This window comes from Brachycentrus maculatus, unplaced genomic scaffold (genome assembly GCF_059751285.1).
Source record: "Brachycentrus maculatus isolate JH-2025_06_01 unplaced genomic scaffold, ASM5975128v1 h1tg000226l, whole genome shotgun sequence".
In the NCBI taxonomy this organism is placed as follows: domain Eukaryota; kingdom Metazoa; phylum Arthropoda; class Insecta; order Trichoptera; family Brachycentridae; genus Brachycentrus; species Brachycentrus maculatus.
In genome coordinates this window covers 1144482-1155477 of record NW_028280977.1, presented here as the reverse complement: position 1 = coordinate 1155477, position 10996 = coordinate 1144482, and positions in this window count along the sequence as shown.

Genomic DNA, 10996 nt, shown 5'->3' with positions numbered 1-10996 from the left:
ATATTTATTTTTACCCCCCCCTGGGAATCAAACCCGGGACTTCCAAAACTGTAGCTAAACACGCTAACCATTACACCACGGAGGAAAAATATGGTATGGTATGGTAAAAATATAGTAGGGAAAGGTTGTTATATTTCGTATTATTTTTTGACATCCCATCAAAGATTAATAAGAATATAGAATGAATTGTTTCGGCATTAACATTGTGGTAAGACATGTTACAATGATTAAAGAAAACACTTGTTTTTATACCAGTTGAGTTTTATTAAGGACTACTAGTTTCAGAAGCTAAACTTCCATCAATCAGGTCTGAATAATAGCTGAAAAGTTATCATTGTAAGAATATGGAAGTCTGGGTATTTACGGGGCTGACGACCGTCATAGGCTGGTTTAAGTGATCGATTTACACACGTGTAACATTCACCAATTCTATCCATTATTGACAACCACACTACTCAAATTCTAAGAAGTTGTATATATATGAACCAATTTTGAAACATTGTTCTTTAATCACTAGAACTTTACTAGAGACATCTTTTTGAGAGATGAAAAGAAGCTTTTTTATAGGGCAGAAACTATTTATTAGTATGTATTCCATACCAAGGAGTATTTTTTAATTTTTTATTTACTTTGTTTATTTTTAATTTTAATTTACTTCGTTTAATTTGCTTTGATAATAAAAAAAATGTAAAACGAAATTTCTCCCTAAACACAAGTATCTACTTTATTAGAGAGGTAGAAACGTTATATTTGAAATGTATTTTATATTTACCAACTATTTTGTTTTATACAAATATGTATTTTGTAAAAAAAATAATAATAAAAAATATAAAAATATGTGTTGTTTTATTTGTAATTTAATATTACAGTCCAGTTCGGAATACATGTGATGTTTTATTTCCAATATCTCATTGGTTCGTGCAAATTTCCCACCAGGGACGCAGCGAAATTTCCACAACGCGTTTATTTACATTGGGGCTCGGTAATATCTCGGGCATGCGCTCAGCGCGGCCATTACGGCGAGAATTTTGAAAGATAATTCGTTATTGCTTGATGGTCGAATCGTGAACACCGTGTACCCGGTATAGCAAGAGAAACCTCGGGAACAAGGAGAGAATTACACGGGCCGCGACTGTTTCGTCCGACAACGATGGTAACGTTTGCAGAAGTTTAATAACCATCGGGGCAGGTCAATAAAAATAAACCTTAAATTTACACTTGCGAAGGTGAGGATATTTTTACTGCTGCGCTAAAAATCTATTTCTTGAGAAGTATAAAGAACGACAACCAAAGAACGAATCAAGATTTTTCTCTTTTTGTGTTTGAACGATATGTTGTACGATAAAACAGTTTAGTTCATAAACTGTTTAATAATTTTTCGCAAATATCAACAAGCCCTTACATTTATTTAAAAAAATCTGTTAAAAATACAAGTTCATACAAGGAGCCTAGATGTAATACAAAGTAAATACCACTATTTCTTAAAATCTACTGTGACACGCGTTTCGATGCATTCCGCATCATTTTCACCATACGGTGTTTGAAAATGATGCGGAATGCATCGAAACAAGTACCACAGTAGATTTTAAGAAATAGTGGTATTTACTAAGTAAAACTGAAATTTAATGTGGATAGTTTTTACTACAAAGTGCCTGCCGAATCAATTTATAAAATTAAAAGAAACATGTGTTTAACATATATTGTAGTATATATATTTTTAATTTCAATACCTAATCACTATTTAAGAATACTTTTATTTTATTCTTTCTTTTAGCCCTTATCCGCATCCCGATGACGTATAGAGCACTGCAACGTGTCAAAGTTTTTGTAGCAATGTGCTTGTCACATTGTTGCGTTTTAAATACCAGTCTAGCGTGATATTAAATAAATATAAGATTTAAAATCACTGTTTTTCTTATTTTGACACTCTGGAAATCAAACCCGGGACCAACAAGATAACTAAACGCGCTTACCACTGCACTACAGAGATGGATAAAATTATTATCATTATTATTACAGTGATTAAATATAAAAATTCATTAAAAGTTACTCTTAACTATGCTTCGGGATAAAATAATAATTGTAAGTACTTACATTGAGTGCTCACGAGCTGATTGAAAACACCGGAAACTAAGTGATTACTGTTTTATCAACCTCGAATTACTTTACTTTACATATATAATTTAAAATCTCGCTTCGTATAATCAGGCTGGTAAATATAACGTCTTATTCGTGGCGTCAAAATAAACCGCAACAAATCTATTCGGTTTGCAATTTGAAATTTTATTACGTTGATAGAGAGCTAATAATTGTTACACAGTTGTTAGACACACTAAACAGACCCAGTAATTGGCGAAAGACCCGCTTTATGACAACCGTAGCCTTTTGGAAATAGCTATACTTTAAAAGTTAGGAAATAGGTCATATTATATTTTTCTCTATGCAACACTCAATTCTATGTAGTTGATCGACAGATACCAATTTAAAAATCAGTTGCAGAGCTTTTAAGGGGCATGCTCGTACGTTACGAAATTCGATCAATTAAAAATTTCAAAACCAGTACATGGGCGTTGTCACACCTTATTTTCATTAATTCGTTCAATTTAATGTACGTTAATTAAAGTTAACAAATTTTTAATGAAATGTATATATTTAGCACACTTGCCTACATATTTTTTTAAATAACAGTAATTGAACTCGCTTGACGAATCGATCAAAAACTTGACGAAATAAAAATGAATATTAAAATTAATATATGTAAGGTGCTGATATGGTAAAATATTTCACATAACACACACTCGGTTAATTAAAATCTATCAATGCTCCCATTTTTTAATGATTCAGACTGTGATTCGAACGATGGATAATAGTAAAAGAAAACCGTAATGTATTTGTTCAATAAGCAAAGTTTTCCACAGGGATAGGAAGAAAAAAAGAAGGCACAATACTTATTTATCGCATCTTCCATATATGTGTATCGATTCATACCTAAACGCTGATTATTCCAACTCCTAACTCCTTGTCCACAACTGAACCAACTATTACCTTTATATTAGTTTCTCACAGTTAGTCAAATGTATTTTTTTTCTTCAATATTATCAATTTGCAAATAAGACTAATTCGACCTTTTAATGCATTCTGAAAATACAATTTTTAATCGGTGGCAACTTGTTTTGAGAAACAACAAAAAACACGACATACACGCCACACATCAAATTTTCCAAAAGATTTATAATGTGTCAAAATACTGGTTCACAAATCTGGATTTTTTTCACTTAGAAAATACTTTTACATTTTGACATCTTAGCATAGATGAAAAAAATATGGAAGTCTGTTTAGAGTTCCGAAAATTTGAGTAGTGTGGTAGTCAATCATGGGTAGAATGGTGAATGTTGCACGTGTGTAGTGATCACATAACCAGCCTATAACCGATTATTCAATTCAAACCCTTATCAGCACCCCAATGGTGCATAGGGCACTGCATCATATGAACACAGTGTTATATTTATCGTTAACACACGAAGGAAAGGTGATCAGCCCCCCGCTTCAGGTACCAGTCCAGGGTAATATTGAATAAATATAAGAGTGAAAAAATCACTTCTACTTTTTTGACCCCCCCTGGGAATCGAACCCGGGACCTCCAGAACGGTAGCCGAGCGTGCTGACCATTACACTACGGGGGCGGACCTAAGCCCGGACTTATATGACTGATTATAAGCCCTGTTAATACCCACATTTCCTTCTTTATCTATGTTGACATGTCAAAATCAAGTTTAAAGACTGTGCTAATTTTCACTGTTTTTTAAAAAACAATTTTGAACGTATTCTTTGGTAATCTATCGACACGTGTATAGCAATGCTTATAATTGAATGCTTTGTATGGTTATTATAGCATTCTCTGCGAGGGTAAATAACTACGCAACTCGTAAACACTATCGCTTTCATAATATTTTATAACCAATTATTTTAATGAAGTGCACGGCGAAAAGCAATCGGCTTTTTTTCTGGTAATTATATTTGCTCCATAATGTTTTGATGAGGTGTTTATGCAGATAGTTCGATCTCTAACAGGCCTGATGTAACATGCAAAACGGGCGTGTTTGGATATGATCTCCAGGAAGCTAGCTACTTTCTAAAATTACTGAATGAATATATTACGTGAATTCGTTCGAAAGTAACAGGAAATATCCGAAATATTTTATCCCCACATTAATATTAATGATATTGTTATTAGTTTATAATTACAAACGAAAACATCAGATATTAAAGGGGCCAATAAGGATACTATAATTGAATTGCGTACAGTAATCCCTCGGTTTACGCCATCTTTATAACCACGGTTTAAGTTATATATCAATTTATCGTCATCTTTTTATTTATTTGTTTTTTTTTAAAGAGAAATATTTGTGTTTTTAATTTTAACATAACTTTTTCAATTTCACAATATTTCTGTGAGCCTAAGTGGCTCATTATTAGAGATAGGTATCAAATTGTGATAGAGTGGGTTCGAACCGAGAAACTATGACTCAAGAGTCCGCGAGACTAACCACGGGACCACAACCCGAGACACAATCTTTATCCTGATCTTCATTTTTTCTCTCCGTAACTGAATATAGTACAGAATTGATCACCTATCAAGGATCCAAAATAAATAAACTGAAAAAATACTGTATAGAAAGATATGCATATGTGTTAGTGATAAGTTATATTTTCTCATTTGTTTCCTTTAAACATCTTCACCTTGGGTTTTTTGTATGCCTATTTAATTCACCCATTTATTGTTTTATATTTTGCCCTGTGTTTGTTTTGTTTATTTTTTATAATTTTTTAACTTTCTCATTTTTGTTCCAGTCAAGTTAACCTTAATCCCAACTCCCAAAATGAGAAATGGAAATTATTCCTCGGGAATATTATATATTATATGACTTATGTATGTAATATGTTTTAAAATAAATAATAAATAAAAATGATTAAATTATAGTCCTACACTCCGCATAAATAATAAAATAATCTTATTAGTTGATTCGGGAACCAATTTGCGGTGATATGTATCTATTTTTTATTGAAGTTTTACTAGGTAAACTTATGTGTAAAAATAGTAAAAGTTTCAAGTGTAAAAAAAAAGTTTTGCGAAAATAAAGTCCGATTTTATTTTAAACAGATTTTTAAAAATTTTCAAATAAGGAAAGATAATTGCAGTACTTTTAATGAAATTAAAATTTTGTTTGCCAAATATATCTATTTCATAAAATGTATTGTGACTCGTGTTTCAATGCATTCAGCATCACTAACAAACACCAAATACGGATATCAAAGAGTTTTCTGATAAATTAATAGCAGTTAGTTAATCAAATAATACTCCGCGTAAATGTATATTGATCATAAAGTCTTATGGCAGAAATACTATTAAAGCGGTATTCATAAGTGGCATTTTTTGAAAATAAAATACACAAATAAAGGAAAGTAGAACAAAAACCGTATTCTTAATAAAATTTTACGATATTCGATAAGTAACCAAAATCAAATCAAAACGGATATGTTCGGATTACACTATACTAAAATTTTATTCTAATTTCAATGCGTATATCTATCTGCAAATTAGAGAGAAAATGTAACGAGGTATAACCAAATGATCACGATTCTAACATAATGATATCGCGGATGAAGCCGTACAAGACGTTTACATAATATCAATTCTGGGTTATTCGTTAAACCTTTTCACACCTTTGGAAAGTTAATAAAAACGGGTCAAATATATTTATGAATACGAAAATTAAATGTTTATACATTATCGTGAATATAATATAGGCAGGATGATTTCATTTTATTCCGTTTACCCTACAATGCTTTTTTTCGTTTAAAAAAATATGATGATATAATATCAGATTGTTACAAACCTAAGTAACTTTACTTAGTGGGAAAAGAGTAGGGATGGGAGATATAAAAAATATTTACAACATTGTGTGTCCAAATACTTGTTCACAAATCTGGATTATCTCCAATTAGGAGTTTTTCACATTATTTTTTTTTGGCATCTCAACATTTATTCAAAAATTGATTTGGCAGTCACTTTGTGGTAAAATCTATCCATTTTTAATTTGAGTTTTACTTACTTAATACTACTATTTAAAATTATCTCAAATTTAACAACAATAATGTAGAAATCCTAAAAATAATTAATATGAAAAATCATAGCAAAAAAATCTGCAACAGTTTGAAACAATAAAAAATCATAAGAATATAAATAATGATAAACCCATAATTAACAATATGACAATGACTAAAGCCTCCCCCCTGTAATCTATGTTCCCATTGAAAAACATAAAAATTTAAAAATAGTAATTTTGTCCGCCTCCGTAGTGTAATGGTCAGCACGCTCGGCTACCGTTCTAGAAGTCCCGGGTTCGATTCCCAGGGGGGGTCAAATAAATATAAGTGATTTTTTCAGTGTAATATTTATTCAATACTACCCTGGACTGGTACCTGAAACGGAGAGCTGATCACCTTTCCTTCGTGTGTAAACGATCGAGATAACACTGCGTTTATATGAAGCAGTGCCCTATGCACCATTGGGGTGCGGATAAGGGTTTTATTATTATTTTATTTATTAATTTTAATTGAATGAATAAATAAAAATAAGAAACAAATCCTACCCCCTCTTCGACCTTCAACGTCCCAAGGACCCAACTCTAAAATTTAGAATTAGCTTCACATACGGTGTTCAAAAATGATGCGGAATGCATCGAAACACGTGTCACAATAGATTTGAAGAAAAAGTGATATTTGATAAGTAAAACTTAAATTAAAAATGGAGTAATTAAAATATATAAAAACACGAGGCAAAAATATAACTGATTCATATTCATAGCAATGCGCATTGTAGGGTTAATGATATTAGTTGGAATTATTGGATGTAAGTAAATCTTCTTTCATAACCAGTTCTTTCAGTCTTCTGCTGACAAACGTAAAACTTAAATTATTACCCCAAGTTAATATGATTCTATCAGAGATTCCACTGTGTCGTCCTCACAGTCGTACCGAGAAATAGGAAAAGCAATAAAGACAGCGCCCGGCTGTGTTACTCGAAGATTTAACGCGATTCCAATAAAGATACGGACTTAAAGACACCAATAACACTTCTGTTAATAAATTATATGTAAATTACAAAGTGTAATACACCAGACAGAATTTCTTGTGGGTAAAAGACATCACGCTAGACTTGACATTTTGCGCGCAGGTAGGTACACAAATTATCAGATGTTGATGAAAGCTCCTATTATAATTTAATAATGCAACTAAGCCTCTTTGGTTATGCAATTTAAATTTCCTGTTTCGCGGAGTTGTTATCCGCCACAATCGTGTTTAAGTAGAGTTATTCAAGTATGATAATGTATTTTAAATAATCGCGCATTATTTGTTAATTAAATTTCATAAAGTTGGCGTTGTTAGCATGTTCAGAAATTATGCAATGATTTGAATATTAATAAAATATAGTGGTACCTCGATACATCAAATCACAGGGGGTTTACAAAATTTTTGAAATTCTGTTTATTGAGTTATTTGTTATACTGATGTTTGAATTGTTGAATACCCATTAAAATGAGGTTCACTCTCTTAATTGACTTCTATATAACGAATTATAGGGAATTCAACCTCGTCAACGCGATTAATATGCGTACAGTAAGCATATTGTAATCGAAATATGTACATGTTACTAGTATTACACAGTTTTAATTTAAATAATTCTTGTATATACAGTAGTTACATACTGCAATTACATATGCATAAGAATACTAACATTAACTAAAGCTTACATAATTTGGTTATATCGAGGCTTGTTTGCATGATTCATTCATTGTGTATAGGAATATTTTTCATTGAATTTTATGATTTGAACAAGGGGTTTTCAAAAAATTCGTTACATCATCATCATTCTATATATTAAGGTTCGTTATATCGAGGTTCCACTGTATGTACTTGGATATTTATGTTACATATATATTTTTTAAATCGCTTCATATTGCATTAATGTATCGAAGTTTATTGCGTACCTACTTTGTAGCGTTGACAGTATTCGAGAAAAAGCATTTAAATAAAACTTTTATTAAGGAAGCATTTCGTATCATTGCCAACAAAGGCGGCGAATAACAATTATCAACAGGAATTTCGATAATTAAATTAAAACAACTTAATCTGAAGGTATTACCGCTGTCATATCGTTAAACCATAAAGTGCACAGTTCATATCCCGTCCGAGGCGAGGCGAGGAAAGGTTGCCGTATTTTTCTGCGACAAAAAATTCAATAGAATTCAAATCTCGGCGAAGACCTCAGTTAAATGTGTAAGGATTTAAGCTGTTACGCTATTGGAGAGCGGGCAAGGATCGCCAATAAATATATATATTTTTTTTACATTAAGTTCTTTGAAAACAGCATTGGGATACATTGTATGAACGAGGCTAGCAGTTACCAAAGTACTCAGCTATAGATAAAAAGCTTTACGAGCTGCACAATATATATTTGCTTCTCAGAAGCTTTCACAAACTTTGTTAAATGTGTTAACTTCGGTGTAAGCACTCGCATGTATACATACCAAACCTTCAAATAAGAAAAATATATAAACACCAAACATCATGGTGAAATATCTGGCTATGAGGGTTAAGCCAAAAAAGACATGAATCTATTTAAACCGGATTGTTTTCATTTAAAAATAATATGATTCCGAATATTTTTATTTTAATAATTACTTATTTTCAATCAACTTTTGAAAACAATTCAATCATATTTTTATAAGATCAGTTATTTTTATTGTTAGAAAAAGTACACAGTAAAATATATTAAAAACTTTTTTCTACTTTTCGCGCCCATGGGCGAAAAATAATAATTGATGCACATGGGCGATTTTTTTATACAGCAGAACGTATAGTAATGATAAAACAACATATAAAAGCAAATGTTATCATTCAAAAGAAATTTAAGATCTAAAATGTCATATTACAAAATCAATTTAATAAAAATTCAATAATGTTACCAAAATTTAAATTTTCTCATATTTTTTAAGATAGATAGTTTAAGATACCTCGTGTGAACTGACGACATTTTCAATATCGACGAGGCGAGCTAGAAATATGGTCCGTGATTCTTATCTCAGTATAAACGGACTTTAAATTACCATCGGAAAAGTATTTAAAATTAAATTGCATTATAATACACATACGCTATGCGAGAAAAACATATTACTTAGTATACGAATCGTAGTAATTTACAAAGTCGCCGTAACTCAAGGACATTTTAAGAGCTTATTAATATCATTACGAAAATAATATTAACGAGTTACGATATATACTTGAGCATATTATTAAACAAAGCGAAGAAAAAAACGAAAAACAAGTTTCGCGGGTCGATATAGAGGCGATAAATTAAACTAACACCGGGGCGTGGAATCCTCAACAGTCCATAAATCGAACAGTTACAGTACATTGGTTTAATGAACTAGTGATAAATAGCATTTATCCATAATAATGTTGATATGACAAATTAACGAACGTAGGAACACGGCCAAACAAGTCATTATATAATAAATCTACACATGTTGATGGGTGTTAGAAATATACCAATAATTTAATATATTAAGATTTTTCAAAAATTATTTAGCATGGTTTCAAAAGTTTTTTTAAAAAAATAATTAATTTTCTAGACATTTCTACATTTACAATCATAAAATTAATAACGCAGTTCTCTCCAATAAAGAAACTAAGCTCTTGTGCTTGGAGAGGGACTAACACTTATTATTTATTGTTTGTGTTTGTTGGTAAAATAATATTTTTCTATTATTTTTATTGTTTTTTTTTCTTGGATTAACATATATGTATATGTATATAATTCATGATTTTTTTTTTGCATTTTGATGTCTTAATTATTTTTTTTATATCTTTAGCAAACTTAGTCAAGTACATATTTGGTTTCCAAATATTTAAGAATCATTAATTTAACACTTGTGGATTTTTATTTTTTGTTGTTTTGGTGGATTTTTATTTTTTGTTTCAGATGAAATATCTGATTATAAGGATAAAGTGGTGTAGTTTTTGTGAACATAATATCTCACTTTACATTGATACATTCATTCGGAAAACAACCTACGCGTTTTAAGTTGTTATTTTTAATCCTGTAGTATTCGCCAAAATTTGAAAATAATAAAAAAGGAATTAAAATCAATTTAGAAATAATGACGCAAATGAGCTATACTTCGCCCGCTGAATTACAAATTTAAAAAATATATCTTTTATTTATTTACATAAATTGGATACATTTATTTAACGAACAATCATAACATTTTTTTTAATTGCAGAGACTCACCAAGCCACCTTGTGTGTCTTGTCGGTGGGGTTCTTTTTACATACATTTTTTATCCATTTGAACCTAATGCACGAGTACATACAGAAAAAGAGGAAAAATGAAGAATATAAACTATTTTACAATTTTCATAGAATTAACTGTTATTTTTTGACATCTCATCAAAGATGAAGAAGAATATGGAAGTCTGGGCATTTACGGGGCTTACGACCGTCATAGGCTGGTTTAAGTGATCACTTTACACACGTGTAACATTCACCAATTCTACCCATTATTGACAACCACACTACTCAAATTCTTGGAAGTTCTATATATATAAACCAATTTAGAAACCTTGTTCATGAATCACTAGAACTTCACTAGAGACATCTATTGGTGAGATGGTTTCTAAATTGGTTCATATATATAGAACTTCCAAGAATTTGAGTAGTGTGGTTGTCAATAATGGGTAGAATTGGTGAATGTTACACGTGTGTAAAGTGATCACTTAAACCAGCCTATGACGGTCGTAAGCCCCGTAAATGCCCAGACTTCCATATTCTTTTTCATCTTTGATGAGATGTCAAAAAATTATATGAAAATAACTCCTGTAATTGGAGATAATCCAGATTTTGTGAACAAGTATTTGGACACACTCAAAATGTT